This window comes from Lissotriton helveticus, chromosome 10 (genome assembly GCF_964261635.1).
Source record: "Lissotriton helveticus chromosome 10, aLisHel1.1, whole genome shotgun sequence".
Taxonomy (NCBI): Eukaryota; Metazoa; Chordata; class Amphibia; order Caudata; family Salamandridae; genus Lissotriton; species Lissotriton helveticus.
In genome coordinates this window covers 558,128,096-558,148,908 of record NC_136071.1, presented here as the reverse complement: position 1 = coordinate 558,148,908, position 20,813 = coordinate 558,128,096, and the positions used below count along the sequence as shown (strand labels likewise).

The following is a 20,813-nucleotide window of genomic DNA, read 5'->3' as shown; positions in this document are numbered from 1 at the left end:
GGGTAGAAGTGCCTCGGGTTGTGCTCTGAATTAAGCCCTACCCCCTCTAAGCTTCTGCCCGCTCCCTGCACACATTGAAATTTTTTTCAAAGTTGGTAAATTTCATCCCATTCGATTGGTCATGTATGCCATCAGCAGAAGAGTACCAGATTTCGAGATGCTGATAGCATAGATTTCTGTCCCGTCCGGACCGGTGCAGGAAAATGGTCTCTGTGCCACATGCATATCTTGCTGCATCCCTTTGTGAATAAGCAATGCAGAAAGACATGTGTTTGCCTTAGCCCTTGCCACTCCTCTGAGCACTTAGTTTGAACTGGGGGGATTTGCATGTATATAAATGCAAATTGTACACCCACAGCACATTTCGCTCATAGACAGATTCAGTTTCGGCTGTTGCTTGTGCAAAATGACGCATTTCCGCCTCCTCTACTCTCCCATACATCTGCACAAGTGCGGATGGTGAAAAAAAAAATCTGAATCCAGCATAACATTATCATCTTTGCTCCCCACAGAAAATTTTTGTTTCAGAAACTGTAACTGTGTCATTTGCCCCAAATCATTTAGAGAGAGGTGTTCAGTCAGGGCATAAACTAGAAAACGAGAGGATAGTAATTAGCAAAAAATCATAGTAAAAGTGTAAAATCCTCAGTTTTAATGTAAATAGATTAATACAAGATTACACTGTATGATCAGTAACAAAGATTGCTGTTTCCAACTGACAACATTCTTGACCTTATATTGTCCACTAGGAAGATAATTGTATACACTATGAGAAGTAAAGAGAAGTGAAGCTTGTTCTAGTCAAATATTGTATGTCAGTGAGGGTTGCTCTACTCAAATCATGTATGTTAGTTGATTGGTGGAGTGTACATAATTTCATAATATGCCTATAAGTATTTAAATAAATAAATAAAAATACCTTCTTTGGTCACACATAGTGTTGAAAATCAATATTCCACAGGTCAATGATACGACATAGCCAACAAACTGAGAAAAGGGCCAGAATGTAATACTTGAAAATTACTAGCACAAGCAGAATCAGAATCCAGTCTACAATAGTAACCCCAGAGCTACTCCCATGCCATACCAATAGAAAACTGCGCTTTTAAAATGCCAATAACTTTAGCCCTTAAAGTCCCAATCCACTACAGGATACACTTCTAAATCCCACAGGTCCTCAGGAAAGGCACTTAGAAATGCAAAGAGTGTCAAGAAAAGACCAACATCATGGCCCAGTGGTGGTTCAGTTGCCACTGGTCAGCTGGGCAGTTGCAGAAAGGTCTCTTATAGCTTGCTTTATCAATATAGATTGAAAAGCAGGCCAGCCGTATGTCCCACTTCAGACATTTTCAAGATGGCAAAAGCCTCTGGCTCCACTAAGATTATGCTTTGAGGGCTGTGGGTGTTTGTGGGGAGTGTACTATGGTAATCCTAATGTCCTCATGCATCTAAAACCAAAATGTTGTTTGAAGTGACCAATTGACCCCGAATAAACCAAGAAACGGTAGTCAGGTAGGACAAAAGCAGGATTTTTCAGTAACAAGACGGTGGATTCGGAAGAATTGTATTGGCATCCTGTTTCCTTTGTTTCAAGTGTGCTGCAAAGTGTCATATGTAAACCTAACAGATCAGTCAAGCAGGATTTGAAACTCATGCTGGATTTGACACTGTAATCTCAAAATGGATGCTTGCAGCCCGCACCCTTTGCTGAGCTAGAAGGCGTCATTCCCACCCATTCAGGTCGCCTTGTCAATAACAGCGAACTATTGTGTAGTTCCTGGGAAATACTTCACACCTATTTTCACACCTATTCAGATGCTATTCCCTTGCTCAGAGAAGTTGGAGAGCAAATTCAAATTAGCCTCTAGGAAATTCAGGCAGGGAAAAGGTTTCTTTCTAAATGCTACATTTTCTTAATATTTATTGAAAAACCAGACTTCATCTCTGAACTGTATTTGTAATAACTAATAAAAATGGTTGTTTAATTATTTTTCTAGTTAGTCATATTACTGAGATACAGTATTAGTATTTGAATTTGTACTCTGGTTTTCTACATGGGACAGCTAGGCCGGCAACAGTGAAAATAGCTTTTGGTGCCAGTCACTTGGAGGATGTTAGCATTAAATTCCTACATGCCCCACTTTTAAATACCACACACCTTGTCTTGTGAGCTTCAAGGCCTTTGTATGGGTGACTAATTAGTATTTAAAAGAGCAAGTTTGACCTGTCAAAAAGTTGCATTCTGACAGGTTGTATTGAAGTTTTTAAACTGTACAGTCAAGCTACACAGGGTAGGCATATAGCTAATGTTTGCACTAGCATTGTACAATGGGCGCTGCAGTCCACAGGTGGCAATTAACTTCCAGGCCCTGGGTACACCATGTACCATGTGCCAAAAATAAATCAATTAGGAGTATGCCAATTCAACCATGTTTAAAGGGAAGCACAGGACTGTGCCACTGGTTAGCAGGGGTAAAGTACACAGAGTTCTAAAGCCAGCAAAAATAGAGGGACCAGAAAGAGGCGAAAAAATCCAGAGTCAAAACATAGACAAGCATTTGCAATGTTAATGACAATGCCTTTTATTAATGTGTTTTCAAGACGAATACATATATAAAAGGCATTATCATTTTTAATGCAGAAAGCTCAAACTCTCGTAAATGCGAGACCACTTTCATAGTGGCCACGCCCCTTTCTTTAGACGCCGCTCACCGTATTCAGGTTACAGCGAACCGCGTCTAAAGAAAGGGCCATGGCCACCATTAAAGTGAAAGCACGTTATGGGGCACTTTTACCACCCAAAAAATTTGTTCATAAACAAATGTTTTTTTGGGGGGTAAAAGCACCCCATGCTAAGCTTTCACTTTAATGGTGGCTGTGTCCCTTTCTTTAGACAATGCTCCCTGTAACCTGAATAAGGCGAGCAGAGTCTAAATAAAGGAGCGCAGTCACTATGTAAGTACAAGCAAGGTACGGGGGTTTTCAATTTAAAAAAAGTTTCGTAGTGCTGATGCTAAAGCGGATCACATTGCCAAGTTAAATAAATAAAGTAGCACGGCCGCTATAGTTAAAGAGTAACACCATTACTAATTAAAATAAAAGCGGGTGGCGTGCTGCTTGTAGGAAAGCACGTAGTGAGCGGGATAGGAGCAAATCACTGAAGATGATAGTACTCCCAGACTAGATAAAGTAGACCGTGTAACAACACAAGTCCTCATGGGAGGTTACAAATGAAGATAAGGCGGTACCAAGGAGGGACTACTAAGTCTATTTATGAATGAAAAGCAACGATTTAGAAAGGACAGTAACAGGAGCCAACTGAAAAGATGGGTGGGAGATGGGCGGCTCTACAAGTCCCTCCCTGAACACAGCATGCTCCGCAGAGCAGCGCATGTGCTGCCCAGGCTCAACCTGAAAAAGCAGATTGCCTAAACATACAAACATATATATAGGTGATTTTGGTCACCCATCTTCATATATTAGTTTGTTCAAGTGTCATGCACATTTTGCTCGCACTCACAACAGCATACAAGAAGCACTCCATCCATTGGTTGTCTTGCACTGTGAATGATGGCATGTTGTCTGATCACATGTCCACAGCGGCCTGAAAATTAGTGCACTTCAGTGCCAGTGCTGGTGTATCTGGGCTGGTAGCCTACTCTTTCATTGTTATAATTGTTAACATTTTTGATCATTTCGTTTTCACGATGCATGTCTGCACAAAATAATGTAAGCTTACTATGGGCAGATCTATTGGGTTTTCAATGTCTGTTCTGGTTAGATCGCCTTGTGACCGGGAGACTGCACCATTAAAAACCTTCCTTACGAAAAAGCCGGCTGATTACACACTATATTTGAACAAGTAGGAGCAGTTACCCACCCAAAAGCTTGGAGAAGCTCCACCTAACCGGAAGAATCGATACACGTTCCGATAATCAAAATTGTTAATGTCTAGCTTTGTATACATGACTTAATACATAAATATAGACTTTTTATAAAAGAACCCACTATTACAGGATCAGAGTCATGAGGAGAAGTAGGGGTCTGCTCAATGTGACACAATTTAGTCAAGTGGGGAACCTTCAATCAGACCTTTGGGACCTGGGATTCACAATCAGCTGCCCCGCCACTGGACCACATGTCCCTGGAGTAGAGTCCGTATGATCAACACACTGTTTAATGTTAAGATTAAAACAATGGCCTGAATTGATTAATTTTTTTAAGCCCCCTCCAGGTTTGCTGCATGACATGGTTTCTGCATACCAAGACTGTTTAACTTCGATTCTACAGCTTGTTCCTTTCTTCCACCACCATACACAGCCTGTTTCGTCTGTTAACTCATGTGTATTCTTTTTACTCCCTGCTTTCGCCTTTTCTCTCTATTTTCCTTTCTTTCCCTCGCCTTCTTCAATCTTTCCGTTTTGCTTTTCTCTTTTTTGCTCAGGGTTAAAATCTGATAATGGAAAATAAGTCCTGAACCCCAAATGTGAGTGCCGGCACCCCACACCGGCAACCACCAACACAAGTGAAGACCTGGATGAACCCCATGAGGGCAGGGGCGGCTCCTCTGCTAAAGCGAGGAGCGTCGCCCGACTGCTGCTGTGCAGCAGTAAAAGAAAGGAAAAATGAAATGATAATAATAAGATGTTATTATCATTGTATTCTTCCCTGCTGCGTCAGCATGAGGGCGGGGCTGCTCTGCTGACAGAGATGGGGAGGAGTGGTGGGCACACTAAAGTGCGCATGATGCTTTGTCCTGCCCTCTCGTGTCGGCCAGTCATGCGCACTTTAGCATGTTCTACATGCTGGCCGCATTACAGACTGCATAGAGAACATGCCCAGGCCCGTCTGAGCGTCGAACCCCAGCCCTCAAACCAATCACAGAGCTGCATTGCAGCGTTGTGATTGGTTTTGGGGAGCCTGGAGGCTTCCTGTTCGGCGGAGGATAGAAAACATGGGACAGAGCTGCAAGGAGGTAAGTGAATTTTTCTTTTTTTTCACAGTTATACCTCCCTACCCCTCGCTTCCCCGCCTCACCACCCCAGATCTGTGCTGGCTGCCACTGCATGAGGTTAACCTTCATCAGATACCTAAGAGTGTAAATTTTTTACAAAGAAATAACCGGTCACCTCGTGAGGAGACATTGAAGAAAGTGCCCAAGAAAAGGCACAACATGCACCCATCATGCCACATCCAATACTTTGCTAAATAGAGACGCAGGCTGTCAAGTAGTTATATGAAGTTGCAGGTAAGACTTAAAATGAAAATAAAGCGTTTTACTCTGATTGTTGAACATTTGCGGGATGGACGCCTCTCAGGACTGTGAGAGAAGCAGATGCAAACCTCTACTCCTAGAGAGCATGGGGCATTAGCAAAAGAATCTTCTAATACTGCAGTAGACCTCTGTGAGAAATACTGACATCTATTTGAGACAATAAAGTGCTTTAAATATTAGCAGTAGCAACAACTCTAAGCGATTTACTGCTGCTCAAGTAATCCAGAGAAAAGAACTTTAACAAGCTGTAAAAATAGATCTGGTAAAACTCAAGAGCACATACCAGCTGTATGCCTTGAGGTTTTTTTGTTTCCTTCCTTTAGGAAATTCGGATCTTTGATAAAGTCAGCACTTCAGTGAATATTTATACCTCACGGAATCAAAACCAAATTTACGTTTATAAGACACTAAATTTGTGTTATTGCATCATAAAGGAAAGTTTAGGATATAACCTATCTATTACCAAGGTGCTTGGTTTAGCCCTGAGACATAGTAGAGGTGATATTTTATGTGCTGGCTAAGGCCCTAGAGTATCTTTACCCCACACTCTGTGATTAACATGTTCTGGCTGGTGAGAGTTCCTCTGTGCCAAGGGTGCAAAGACAACTGCATCCCACAACAGAGCTCTGTGGAGATAACTAACACTTATATACCTCCAAAATCACCGCTCTCAGTTGCACCAGCACAGAGATGTTGAGACCAATCCTTAAAGAGTGTTACTCTGCAGATGCCACAGGTTCCCTATACCAGTGGCATAACAAAACCTCAGGGACACCCCTTCAAGGTACGGTAACGGAGCACCCATTACCCATTCCCTAACTGCCCTGCTGGTTCTGAGTGTTTTATATGTTTACAACTGGCCAGCCCCAAAAGTCCCCCTTTGAGATGAATGCAGTGGGGGCCACCCACACTGTGAGGGCTGTGAGGACCTCTTTTACTCCCCTGCCCTATACTACACTTGTTCCAGACACTACCTACCAACAGGCATGAAACGCTGTTAGACCACTTGGACCAGACCTGTGCCCGTGGCACACAGCTCTTCAAGAAATACTGCTTCAGCCATGCTCTGGCCTTAATGGTTCTAACTAGTAGGCTTTTCCTAATCCTTCTACAACCAAGTACACATTCCTGTCCTGTTAGTAAAGAACTGTCAGGACACTGCTGGCAGGACTGGTTGTAAATGGGGGCATGTGTGCTGCTCCACCCTGGTCTAGAAATAGTTGTCCACATATTGACATATATGCTCCTGTGCACCACCCAAATCTTGAGGCAGGTTTGATTTACTTTCCTGCATCAATGGAGAGGTGCAGCATTGCCGGCACCATGCCAACTAACTCCAAAATCAGGGACAGAAGGGCAGAGTAATATAGGCATAAACAGGTGGTTTTAGAACCATGCACAGTTCCACTATACCCCCAAACGGTCAGACATCTTTTGACTAGTTTTCATTGAATTTTACTTTTTTACTTGACGCTGTTAAAAATCTTTATTTATTTACTTGGGAAAGTGACCATTCCTGCACTAAAACAATCCCAGCTGTAACCCAGGCACCCTTGCACCGTGGTGCTGGCGTTGGTGGTATGCTGCACTCAGTGCACCAGCGCCAGGAGGGGGCAGGAATGAACCATATCGGAGTAGATATGGCACATTCCTGTCCTCTCCGTCATACAACACAACGCAGCAAGTTGTCTTGCTTTGTTATGATCCATGGCTTGCTAGTAAATCTGCCCCTAAGTCTCCATTCCACCTCCCGGAAATCAGATTCCTCTGAAACAAGGACGCAACCTCCCTCTGTGTTCCTCTTCTGATATGGATAGCGAGGAAAGTTTCCGATGGATATACTGCGTATGTGGGAAAACAAGATGTGTCCTTGACACATTTCTCAAGAAGGAAATCTGCTTGCCGAAAACGTGGCTCAAGATTATTTTTCTTTGATTGATCCTTGCACTATGTCTCACGTTGATCTTTTGACATTTTATCTTGATATAAACATGCATTTCACTTGATTTGGCTGGTATTATATCACTATATCACGGGTGAAATATAGGCTAGCAAGTAAGAATATATGCATGATATTGACTACCAACTTATTGTCAAGGTAAGTAGATCTGCAGTTAAGAACAGTAAGTCTATATTAACTTAATTTTAGCTGTTGATATAACGGATACAATATTTTCACAGGTTGATATTTCGACCACAATATTGTGACACACGACATGACGGATGTCTCTACATTAAGCATAGAGGCAAAATATCACCAAAGAGAACCTGGCACCAGAAAGAGCACTATTCTTCATAAAATCAAAGTCTTCTAAGACAAGTATTTCTTTGGCCTGCTACTAAATATGAGTTGTATTTGTGCTGATGTCACATTCGCACAGGGCCATGGTCATGGGGGCTATCACTTCAATTTTATGTGATCCAGAACTTTAGGATCTGTGAATTCCTGAATGCATAGCTTTCAAAGTACCATATGGAACCCAATACAGATGGTTCACACTGTGAAAAATGATCATATATTTGATTTAGAAAGACACCAGACAGAATATTAATTGTAGTGGATCCGAATGATACCCCCGCTGGCCTACAATTGTCAGTGCTGGCGATTAAAGAGAGCGGCAGCCCCCTTGACATGATTGCCTTACTCACCTATTGAGAAGGAGGGGATTTGTTGCATGTGGTTTTCAAGTATTCTCTGAACATTTGGTTACGCCACAATAAGGAGGTAAATTTTGTGTACAAATTTGCCTTGTATGTTGGCCTTTATTGTGTGGATGTGACTATAACCCCATAAAACCTTGACGGCACTTTGATCCAAAACCACATAGAATGGAAAAGCTAGTCAGCAGTCCCTTTGCCGCCACCAAGCGCTTCCAAGACAAGACTCAGGGAAAATCCTGCTCACTCCACAGGTGGCAGGAGTTCTCTGCATTTAACTTCTGGAACCAATATAAATTAAAATAATGCTTGGTTATGCCCACGTGCATTGGAAAAGAGGTTTTCCATGTGTATACACTCCAGAAGATGTAAATTCGTGTGGTTAGCAAACATGTGCAATTTACTAGTCATTGGTTATTTTAGGCTGAGGGTGCAACTTGTACCACCCCTTGCGGTACAGCCAACATCATGTCAGAAAACGGGCTGTGTGTGCTTAGAACAAACTCCCCCTGGCTTGAATAATGTATGAAAGTCTGCATCCAACCAGATCATACCTCTGAATATGCATGGGTGAAAATCACATTTTCTAGAGCTTGGAAAAGCCGAAACCCTGCTAAGTGAGGGATGCATGTGAGCCGTTCATACTAAAGGACCCATTCGGATTAGCTTTAGGACTTTATAAATGGGGAAACCACTTGTTGAATGTGCAGAGACTGTTGTATGTTACTAGGTATTTGTATAGCAGAACATTCACCACTGACTCCGTTGTTGTAAGCTGACTGTGCAGGGCTGGCAGAACTGCTACAGCAGCCTCACAGCATCAGGCCTAGACTAGGATGGGGGGTGGGGACTGCCATGCCTAGGTCCTGGCCACCCACTGGGCTCTGAAAGCAGCCCTCTCGAGTCTGCAGCTCACCCGCCAAACCCCAGTGTCAGAATGGCGGTCCTGCCCATTTTAATCAGTCGGAAGCTGCCAGAGGCTTTCCCAGGGCAGGAGTCACCCGGCTTATCAATCTCTTGGCACAAGAATATCTTGAGAACTGTCAACAAATAAGAGATAGCATTTTAAAGATCTGTCGACACGAAATGGTGTTCATTTTTTGTGGAATGGGGAAAGCACATCTATGTCTTGACTGGTGAGAGTAATAATCTAAGGTGCAAAATGCCCTTAAACGTGTATCGTTTAATGCAAAACGATAAATGTGGCATGAAATTCATTCAAACCCTGTCTTTATTTGGGATCAAACGTTGCTTTTAAAGTTTTAAGTCTTGAAATAGGAAATAAAAGGCAATTAAAAAAGCTAACAATCTCGTTTTCCAAACTTTACGCATTGTTTAGAAAAAAAAAGTCCTGATCAGTAAGAAAGATCCACAAAAATAAATATTGTAGCAAAACATGGCACAATGTCAGACTGAGTTTGCAACCCATGTATATTTTGTAACCATCTTCAGCGCTCCGAAATACCCGTTGGGCTACAAGGCTACAGATTAGAAGCCTTCTAAATAAATACATTTACAAAAATAAACCGCTGCGTGACCCCGCGAACTTTCTTTAGAAAGTGTGTTGCCGGAGAATAAACAGACGCTCAGAAGTTGGTCGTGGTAACTCAGCCGGGCCACTAAATTCCTAAAATTGATGGGAAACGTAAAATGAAATCATTCTTCGAATTTTTCAAATAACTGCATGCCTTCCTCAAAAATATCACACCGTGCACGGACCTTAAACATCTACGCATTTGTTGCAAATATTAAGTGCGGTGCACATAACATATGCAAATGTGTTTGATAATGGATGTTTCCCACAAAATACACTTGCGAATTCCGTCTTTTCTCTAATCTAGAACAAAGATTAAGGCGCGTGCATTCGCGTGACAGACCCCCTTAATTCAGTGCACAGTAAATTAAGAATGAGACGAAAGCGAGCACCAGATGTGACAGGTGAGACGCGCATGCAAAAATACTTCTCTCCACTAGGGGGCAAACTGGCCAAGGAAAAGCAGACTGCAGCAGCTCCACCAGACGCCTCTGAGTTAACTAAAATCGCGCAAAGAAACTCGAACCACACACGCCCCAAAAATATTCACATGTCAAACAAAACTGCTTCGCCCATACAGCTGCGGAAGAACGTTGACTGTATTAAAGCGAGGCTGAAGTTTTCAAAGTAAATGCTTTCTGCAGACGTAAAAATAAAACACGAACATCTGGATGCGCGTTTTTTTATTTATTTATTTTATTATTTCTTAGTAGGTGAGGTACATCTCGCCAAGATTTTTTTCCAAGTGGAAACACCGACAGCTGCCTTGCATTTTCGGAGACGGGTTTTTATTTTCTCAGAATGTAGCTATTTTACTCTACTCGCCCCTTCCCCAAAGTATGGAATTTCCACTCACTCAAAGTTTAAAAAAAAAAAAGAACGCCTGTTTTTCCGTCCAACGTGACGCACGAATGAAAAACGCGCAATAACCAAACACAAAGAATGAAAACAAAGGCGTGCAACCCGTGTAAAGCTAGCACACGTACCTGCACTGTGCACAATACCTTTGAAGCGCTACCTGGCAATCTATATTCTCCCCAACTCACTTAAACAACACCAGAAACGGCGTTGTGTCCTTTCCACGGAAGACTTTTCTTGAGCATTCTTTCTAAGATGAGCACTGCCATCTGCAGAAATGGAGGGAACATCTGGAAGATATTCTGCGCTCCGGGACGCGAATGGGAGAAAGATGATGTTTTTGTAAGCAGAGAAATGGTGGGGAAATCCTGATAACTGTGAAAAACACGAACAAAGCAACAAATACTCTCTCTAGCAACCTCAAAATATTGTGTATTCCGCACAAAAAGCCCGTGTTTCATTTTGCAAAGGCCCGCTCCTTTATTTGCCCAAATCAACTCGGCATAAAAAAGGCACAATGTCCTCTTAAATAAACTCTGGCCGGTGGCTCCTGCCCCAAAACCACAAAGTTTAAAGGCTGGCACAAGGTTATCTACGAAAATAAGATTCTGAAAACAGGGATCAAAGCTGCCTAAAAATGCAAAAAAAAAAGGTCATGGCCCAAATCAGAAATTGTAAAAACTAGCACAACGCCCTCAAATAAAATTCCTAAAAGGAGGTTCCTTCCTGCGAATCAGGTTTAAACCCGCGTGCCAGCCAGTTCCGAATACCCCTGGACGAAAAGTGATGACTCTGTCCATTCACAACTTATATACTATGACGTGTGAGAGCATAACAAGACGTTCCTTTTAAACATGAATAATTGCCAGGTGAGAGTTAAAAAACACAGCTTTCTTCCACCAGGTGAAAGTAAAAAAAATAGCTTTCCTCCACTCCACGAGAAACCACCTTGCCACCTTTTAAGCCCTCACACTCCGTCTAGACGGGAGCTGGGGTGTAAACATTGCACAATATCCCGGAGCCGCGCGGGGCTGGTGGCAGACAATCACTGGAGGCCGTGCCATCCTTCCCTGCTATGAGGGAGGGGGATCAGCAACAGTTGGCATCGCTTGCCCCGGTGCCAGGCGCGCCCGCAGCTGACAAACCTACCGGGGGTCCCTGGTGTCCAGTCTGCGCTGGGGGGGTCCCGGGGCTGCCGTGACGGGCCGGGGCTTGGAGCGGGCGTCCTCTTCGCGCTGCTGGAGCTGAGTGTTGTTTTCAGACCGAGTCCTCTCTCTCTCGCACCACTCCCGTCCCTCCCCCGCCCTCTCCTGCTGCAGGGTGAGGTCACAGGCGGAGGGTGTGGAAAGAAAATAAAGAGCGCTCCCTGGAACTTAAAAACACACACGAGGTTCGCCCTTTCCCTCCCACACCTCCTCCTTCTCCACCTCGGTTTTAAAATTTTAAAAAATGCACTCAGGAGCTCTCCATCCCCGGCGGGGGAGGAGGTGAACGTGTCGGACGACAGCGAACCATTTCAGGGACAGAGGGGGCGGAAGAGCTCCACCCCTGCCAGGAGAAAACAAACAAGACCCGCTCCGTGGCTTTCACCGCTGCTCTCTGAAAATAGCACAAATTAGCATTCTTCCTCCCACTTTTGTGACTTTATCTTCAATAAGTCGCTTGACAGCCAACTTCTGTCGCACACTCGTCGTCTGCGCTGAGCGAAAGCGACAATAAAAGGTCACACCTTCACCGAGACGGACGCGTCCCTTTCCCTGGCGCTCCGGGCGCGCTGGCTTGCCAAGGTGGCGGGGATGGATGGGTGTTGCGCGCTCTGTAATTGCGCCTCTCCAGTTGTTTGTGTTTTTAAAATTACATTCAACCTGAGAGACGGGTTGTTGGGGCCAGAAGTGGCCCTCCTCGACACCTTTCATTAAATAGATTAACGGGCACCGGGGGTTCGGATGTGAGTCCTTGGGGTTCACTTTTAATGTGTGTTTTGTAAACTCTTATAAAAGTAAGCCTTACTGGTACAGGTGGCCTCCCCCCCCCCCCCCCCCCCCCCCGCCCCCCAAGTCTATTGCGCATCCTGGGGGTAAGATTGATTCCTCAGAAGCGACCAAGGATGACGGGAAGGCGTTGCCTACGATGACGTAGGATGCGAGACCGAAGTTAGGGTACCACAAGGGCGCCGTTCTGCATGACTTACCCTCCTGGGCTAGGCTAGAGGTTATATTTTCTTCCTTCCTTTCTATTTAAAAAAATATATACATATTAAGAATGACATATAAATATTCTCCGCAAAACGCTACACGCTGAATAAATAACATATTCATCCAAAGTCTACTGTGAACATCCACATACACCTTATAAAACCAGTGCAATAGAGGGGCAGAGAAGGTGTGGGGAAGAGGATATATGTCTTGCAACGGGATTTAATTCAAAATAGATCAATCAAACGCCCTTTTTTCAAGAAAGAGCAATGAAAGTCCAGCTGTGGCTAGAGTTACGAGAGTTTTTTTTAATGACCTGGCAAAACACCCATTGATAATAATGACTTTTTTTTATAGCGCTTCATACCACACCCTACAATTTAGAGGCACTGTAAACAACAGATGTACTCTAACCGGTGTTTGTGGTGCTCAGAACTACAGGGTACTTAAATGAGGTTCACACCGCTCAGAATAGTGGAGTGATCAACACATGGTTACTAATTTGATGCATGGGTTAACTGATCTACAAGAGCCAGTAAGGTATTGCAGTGTTTGGGGTAGAAGCCTGCCATCAACTACCCATGGAATGCAGTAACATTAATTCCTTCATATGTTTGACTTTCTGAGCTCATCAGAGGAGTACCACTTGCTCCCAACACCAGCGAGTCTCTCAGTCCAAGTCAGTGCTTGAATGGACATGTAAAGTGCGGGTGCACATATTTGCTATTGAGAAGTGCCAGCACGCTCCAATAAAATATACTGCACAAGTGCTCAGAAGAGCTGGTACTCGCCCTTTCAAATGAAAGAAGTAAAGGTACTAAGTACCTGACAGGTCCTGCCCAATTCAAGCACTAGCCCAAGCCAAGCTAAACGACTTCATAGCTAAGAAGGACACAAGCTCTCCAAAACTAAGAGCGAACCCCTAGGCAATCTCCCATTTCAGGTGGATGGCATCAAAGTGTCCCTTTAAGCCCCTGTGGTGATTACATCTTTCGTGATTCAGCAGAGGGCACCAATGTAATCCCACGTCCTCTCTTAGTCATAACTGTTTTACCAAATACGTATAGACATTCTAGTTGAACAGGTATCTTGACCTGACTTGAGGGCAGGTCAGTCGGTGCTTAGAGAATGTCAATGTCCAAATGGCTTGAAATGTGATTTAGACACATGCTATGTATTTTTGTTACCATCTCACTGTACACTTTAATCTGACTCATGTCGAAATTCTCTGCTAGGTAAAGCTCAGTTCTAATCCTGCAATCGAAGTCAGTCTTGTCTTAATGTATTAACTGGTTCATATCAGTACTTCCTTCAGCCCTCTTCATTGCTGTATTTTAGTTAAGCTATTTACACCTGAGTCGCACCCATTGCTTAATTTGAGCCGGTGGCTTCCCGTGCTCAATCATCAACACCTGCGCTTTTCATGAGCACCAGTTAAGAACATATTTATTTAGGGGGGGTTAAGTGATTTGCAGAGAATCACAGGTTGTTGAGCCCACTCCGAGACTCTAACCTGGTTACCGAACTCCGAAGTCTTCAGCTCAGGCCATTATGCCACATCATCTCCCCACTTTCATGGTTAGTAGTTGGCTCTGTTGTAGGGGGCGCTAACAGGAGAAATGGGCAAGCTGCCCCCTGATGGGAGCCCCATTACCTATTTATTCACAAATTAACCACTGGTTGCACCCATGCCATTTGTCTTTTTATTTATGGGATAAGTATGGCTGTTTGTCCCTAATGTGAGATGTGTCACCACATAATCCTTTGACTTTCTTACTCACTTAAAGCTGGGCCCGTGGGCCTCACTGCAAGCATCTCTGATTTGTGATTTGTCCCATTTAATCCACCCCGAAGTTACTGATACTGTCTCCAGTGGGTGAAGGTGACAGGGATTACAGGGTGAGCCCTGAGGTTGCTCAGAGAAATGGACTGCCAGGGGCATCTATGGTTCTGTATGCATTTCCCCTTGAATTTACCATTTCCATGATTTCCCCATGAAGGTGTCAGCTGCTCTCAGCAGCTGGAGTCCACAGGACAAACTGACTGAATCCAAGTCCACACAATTACCACAGACCTTGTCTTTCTGCTGGCGCTGGTAACTGCCGTTGCTGTTTCTAAATCACGTACAATTACAAAAAGAGCACCACAGAATACCGAGGGTAAAAATGTGCATTGCAGAACATGACCTTTGTTTCAATCGTTGTATATATATTCCACCTTCCTCTTAACCAAGATGCATCAAGTACAATACTATCCAAAGTTCATTATTTTTTTAAGATGTTTTTATTAAGTTATATCATGAAACACAACAAGTAAAACGAAACCCTGAACACCCTCCCCAGTGTGCTGCGGCGCACAGTAAGAAGCAAACCTGTAAGTTGGTAGTGTTCCACTAGTCCAATCTGCAAACACAGGAAAGAAGCACATTACTCACGTAGTCCAAAGGTCCTATAGCACGCACAGCCAGTTTGCTTATTTTCCCAGGTCTCACCCCCCCCCCCTTGAATCTCTCCCAGACCTACATTATCCTCTGCCTCTCATCGATCCCATATCTTTCCAAAACTCGGGGGCAGCCAGTGTCAGGTAAATCAACTCCTCCACCCTACTACACCACTCAGTATTGGACTCCCAAACCTACTCCGTCAGGAGCAATGAACAGCCCTAGTATTGCACCACATTCGTCCTGGCTACTGCCAATGCCACATTGCAAAGCAGAAGCGTATACCTATTAAGCGTCACCTCCCGCCAGATGCCCAAGCAGACCTACCATAATTCCAACGCACAAAACCTTAGGATTCCAGCACCTGCCGGTCCGCTATCAGTGGCAGCTCCTCCGATCCGCAAATGACCAATCATTGTCCAGCTTCAGGCAAATCGCCCAATAGTACAACTGTAAGTCCGGGAGAGCGATACCCTTGTCCCCCGGTCGGTGCATCTGCATCTCAAATGAGATCCTCGAGACTCCCCCATCCAACAGAAGAACCTACACCTTCACCTCAAACTCGCAAAAAAAAAGATCCAGAACCTCAAATAATACTTTTTGCACCAGATAGAAGAAATTATGGAGCTAGATCATCGTATACAGGGTCGCCCTGCTCTGTAAGGACAGGGGCAGCCATCTCCAGTGGTCAATGTACCTGCGGAAGTTCAGCAGCTTCCTTCCAGCATTCCTCTAGTGAAACACTGTACAATCAGCTGTCACTAAGTCCCAAGGTACGTAAACCAAAGTTCAGACCACTCCAACTGCAGGGGCCACTTGGACAGCGGGTAGGCCACTAATTTGTCCAATTGACTGTAATACCAGAAACAAACCTGAAGGTGCACAAGATCTCCATGACTCTCAGCAGCGAGCCGCCCAGTTCTACCAAATAGAGCAAGACGTCATCTGCATACAAAGAGATCACGTCCTCCCATTCCTCATCCCATCGTAGGCCCTGCAACTGGATATCCCAATGGAATCAACTTCCAGCAGCTCTATTGCCACCGCAACGAGGAGCAGCAGGGAGAGGGTATACCCCAGCTTGGCACCTTGACACAGCTTAAACTCCTCCCACAGCACCCCATTCAACTGCAAAAGCCACACCCGTGCCAAGAATCCCAGGCCAAACCCGATTAGCTCTAGAAGATCCCACAGGTATGGCCACTCCACTGAATCAAATGCCTTCTTGGCGTCCAAATGTAAATGTAAATGTAAATGTCATGGTACTTATAGAGCGCACTGTCACCAGACGGTCACCTTGCGGTGTCGCCTATTCGGCTTCCTGGCGCTGATACTCATACTGCTGTGGAACCCCTCCTGGCTTTCCCTGTGTAGCGTCCACTCCTGGGCACCCCCAGGGTGAAGCCAGGCATCCTTAGCGCTGTTGGGGCCGGTGTGGAGGCTAAGCAAGCTATTGCCCAGAGTTGCAGCGTGGGTCCCGTGATTAGAATAGGCACCGAGGCAAGAATTAACAGGTCCGAGGAAATTGAGCCCGAGACCCCGCCGAGGCGGGAATCGAACCCTGGTCCCTGGCCAGAACTCTGCATCAGGGTCTGCCGCTCTAACCATTGAGCCACACTCCTCCACTCCAGCGCCAAGAGAAGAGCTGGCTCCCCCAAGATGCAGCAGACGAAACAAACAACTGAAGATCCCCCAAAGATTATGAAGCATTGACCTGTGCAGCATGAATCCTGACTACAAGTATCTTCCCCATCGTGCTCTTCACTTCGCAGAGACTGCTCAGCCATGCCCAAAACAGAGTTTGCGCTTCCTGGTGAACATGCCACCTATAGCCCTCCCACAACAGAGTCAACTGCCAAGCCCCATCCGGTTCGGCCACTGCACATATGCCACCTCCCCCTCTGACAGCTCCCTCTCCAGCTCCTTCACCCTCCGCAGTCATTCCCTCTGCTTGCCCACCACATGCGCGATCAATTGACCCCAGAGCACGGTCTTGGACGCCTACCAAAGCACCGTCCCCGAGGACACCGACCCCTCATTCTCCCAAAAATAGAGGCCTGATTTCTCCAATAGGTGACAGCAGGTGTCCCAGTTCGTCAATTCCCATGGGTCCAGCTACCAACCCAACCAATGATGGTCCCCAGAAACCCACAGTTCCATAACCATCGAGGAGTGGTCTGAAATATCTCTGGCCATGTAGGTGGTGTTCCTATAGTGAAAACTCTGTGACCCCGATACCAAAAAAGAATTCAAGTGCGCCCATGAGGTGTTAGCCTCATGTGAGAACTGCCGCTCCCCCGGATGTTTTACCCACCCGAAATCCTCCAGCCCTATTGACTCCTGGAAGGAGCATAGTCTCGGGTAATCCCCGAATGTCTCTCCTGACTGCACCATACTATCCTCAGTTCCATGCGGAATCAGATTATTGTCCCCTCCCCCACCAGCAACAAGTCTCTGGGCACACCCTAATCCATTTCAACATACTCTCCAGGCCTGAAGCCTGCAACCCAGGTGGACAATACCAGGAAGCCATAATCAAACACTCCCATTCCACAGGCCGCTCACCGCCACCCAGAAACCCAAAAAATCTGCACATGTTTCCCTCACCTGAAGGGTGTGGACTAGCGGACAAGCAATCGGACCCCCGAGTAGCCTGAGTGGTCTGGACCAGTGACCACAACTTGCCCCTCCTAAAAAATTCCCAGTGGAAACTCTTTAAATCTGTCTCCTTCAGTAGGACCAGGTCAGTCACCTGCCTCGCCAAATACCTCTTCACCACCTGCTTCAATTTGTTGTGAAGCCCGTTCACTGACCAGGAGAAGACCTTAAGGGAGATGCCCCCAGCTAAAGACGAAGAACACTTTTCTTCTATTGTCTGGTCGCGTTTTTCACCCCACTCCCATCACCCACCGACCACCATGTCTCCCAAACAATAACACTGCCACAGCCCCATCAAACAGTACCCCCCAACCTGCAACCTCGTGCTGCGGGCAAAGAATGACCTGCCCCCCAACGCCCAAGGCACTCGTTGCCCCCCAAGTATTTATATTGCTTTTCACCTTGTTCTCGAAGAACCAAAGATTATTTCACCTTGTTTGAGGTTTATTGTCTTCTACTTGACATTGAGGTTAATAGCACTTTCATAATCTGCACTTACAATCATTGAGACTTATTACTGAAACAGAGCAAAATTCATATCTTCATTTTTATTGTAAGTAAGTCTTTATTTATGTTTTCGCACTAAAGGATTAAACACCCATTCCATATAAACCGTTACTGATAGGTGTATAGGAGATGTTGCACATAGGAAATCAAAACAACACTAACAGGTTAACAACGCAGCAAACTATCTAACACAGGGTCCAGAGGATGACCAGAATTTCATGGTGCAAGGGTGCCTGCGTTGCATTCAGGGTTGTTTTTAGATAGAGGAAGTAACTTGGAGAAATAATGATATTTCTCCTCGTTATGCCTCCCCTGAGAGGCGCACATTGTTGGTGCATTCCCAGGTCTACCACAGATAGTAAATCTGGGAATGTGTCAAATTCCATGGGAGTTGCATGGGAGCACCCACGCAACGCCCATGGACTGCCTTCCCATGGCAGAGTAATGCAACACAGCGATTTGCATGGTGTTGTGTTACTCCTGATAGAACAAGCCACGCAAAGTGACCTTGCATGGCTTGATAAATCAAATTTTAGGGTTTGCGTTATGCATGCACCACATTGCGCTCTGCAAACATGATACAAACTCTTGATAAATAGGGCCCTTAGTTCGTAGATGTGCCAGGGGGGTTAGGGGATCATGTGCAAATGCCTGATATTGTCAAAAACGAAGTGTCAATCATGTTCCGCAGAGTGAAATGCATGTACCAAAGGGTTTGTAGAGGGTTCCACACCCCGACTGTTCGACTGTTTAACCATCGCCCATCTGATAGAGCCATATGTCAGGAAGAACCCACCATGCAGGCCAGGGTGCTCCAGGAGATCCTGAAAACTCTTGAGGGCCCCATCCAGAAATAGATCACCAGTCATGTGATGCCAGGTGTCCCCCATTCTTCAAGAGCTTTTCTCATGAAAGTGCTACCTCCAAGTGGAAGTGCCATCAGTAGTAGGAGCAATGGAATTAGGACGCAGAACTTTGGAATGTGGGAACCTCCGCCACGAGCATTCTAGGGCCATACACAGTAGGAGTGAGTGGGATCCATGGGCAGCAGAACCAGGAATCCAAAGGCTATGGAGGTATCCTTATCGTATCCTCAACCGAGTGAGGCCTGTCTCCCAATGATGTTAACCTCCTAGCCAAAAAGATACCCATTGACGTTGACCTGCTAGATAAGAATGTGAAATATGTGAGCTACAGATATCGTCCCGCCTCAGCTTTACAATGCCACCCTCCTTCGACCTTCCCCCCAAATCAAGTCTGTCAGTAACAAATCGAGTTTACAGAAGGTTTAGGGTGGAATAACAATTGGTAAGTCAGTGAAAAACGTAAAAGAGGAGCGGCAGTATCACCATTTTAGACAAAGCGACACGGCCCGCCATGGACAAGAGAAAGATTATCCAAAAAGATACTTAAGAACACAAAAATGGAGCGAGAGGCAGGCCGAATTGGGTGAACTCCTGGGGACTTCCTCTATGACTAAGTAGAGACGTCTAATATTGAGAGAAGTATTTTGGCATGGAATAAATCCATTCTGGCCCAAATGGACCAGATCTGGCAGGATAGGCAGTATTCTGTCTGCTATGATTTTGTTAAGGATCTTGTAATCAGTGGAGAGAAGGAAAATAATCCAATATGATGTAGGGGAGACAGGGTTTTGGTTGTACTTTAGTATAGGTACAGCCAGGGCCTCACACAGCGGCTGAGTCCCCAGTTTCCTGGCTTTATGCAACAGTTGAAGGAGTCACAGAACCAGGGAGGACTCATATGTTGCATAGATTTCAAGTGGTAGAATATTATTCCCAGTGGAAAAACTTCTTCGGAGGTAACCAATCTCCTGATTACTATCTTGCACTTTAAGAAGGGCTTCCATGGTGGCCCGTATCCCTCTGGCACTTGGGGCAGTACAATACAATTAATATCTTTTACAGTAGAGGCGATTCACAATTTGTGTGATTAAAAAAGAGCAATTGCTTTCCAACACTTTGTCTTCAACCCTACCATGACCCAATGGACTGGAGAAACTACAATGTTTTCCTCCATTATCCCAAATATGCTGTTTGTAGGATTGCCACCATATGTGGCATTCTTGTTTTAGCCGATAAAAATGATGCCGTCCCTATCAGATTAATGAGGTGTGATTGATTGTAATATAAAATATTTGCTGACATAGGATCATATTCAGTTTTGACCAACATGAAATTGCTTTCTGGCATTCTGGAGCCAATTATAATCCCAGGAAACTGGCCTCTCTATTTTCCCCTATACCATACTATTTACTTCCACTGAAAAAGAGTAGTAACTTTAACACATTCCTTAAGATAGAACGAGGCAAACATAATTATTGAAATGTGAACAGTCCAACAAAGCTCCATGCTCCATATTATTTCACTTATTTTAATCTTATTATTAACCCTATGTATTAGGCCTAAAATCATGCTTAATTGCTTGTCCATTTCTTTACCCAGCCACGTGGAGGGATTTTCCATTTCATTGTCACATTTCCTCTGAACGAAATTCCATTCTCCTCCCCACCTTGCCCATCTGAAAAAGAAAAAATAATATTTTATTTAAAGCATTGTGGCCAAGTGATTTAAGACTCACTTCCATAACACACCTTTGCAGCCTGAATTCTTCACTGTATAACGGGGAGAGGATGTGGCGCAACGACCACAGCTGTTGGTTTTGGAA

The 20,813-nt window shown here is 44.9% G+C and overlaps 1 protein-coding gene across 1 annotated transcript in view; it reads right to left on the bottom strand.

Moving 5' to 3' along the window:
* EMP2 (epithelial membrane protein 2) overlaps positions 1-11,675 on the bottom strand; it is a 105,046-nt gene extending 93,371 nt beyond the window's left edge. Inside the window, exon 1 of the mRNA XM_078663102.1 lies at positions 11,475-11,675. The gene's annotated coding sequence lies outside the window, so the exon portion shown is untranslated. The remainder of the gene's footprint in view (positions 1-11,474) is intronic.
* Positions 11,676-20,813: the final 9,138 nt, after the last annotated feature.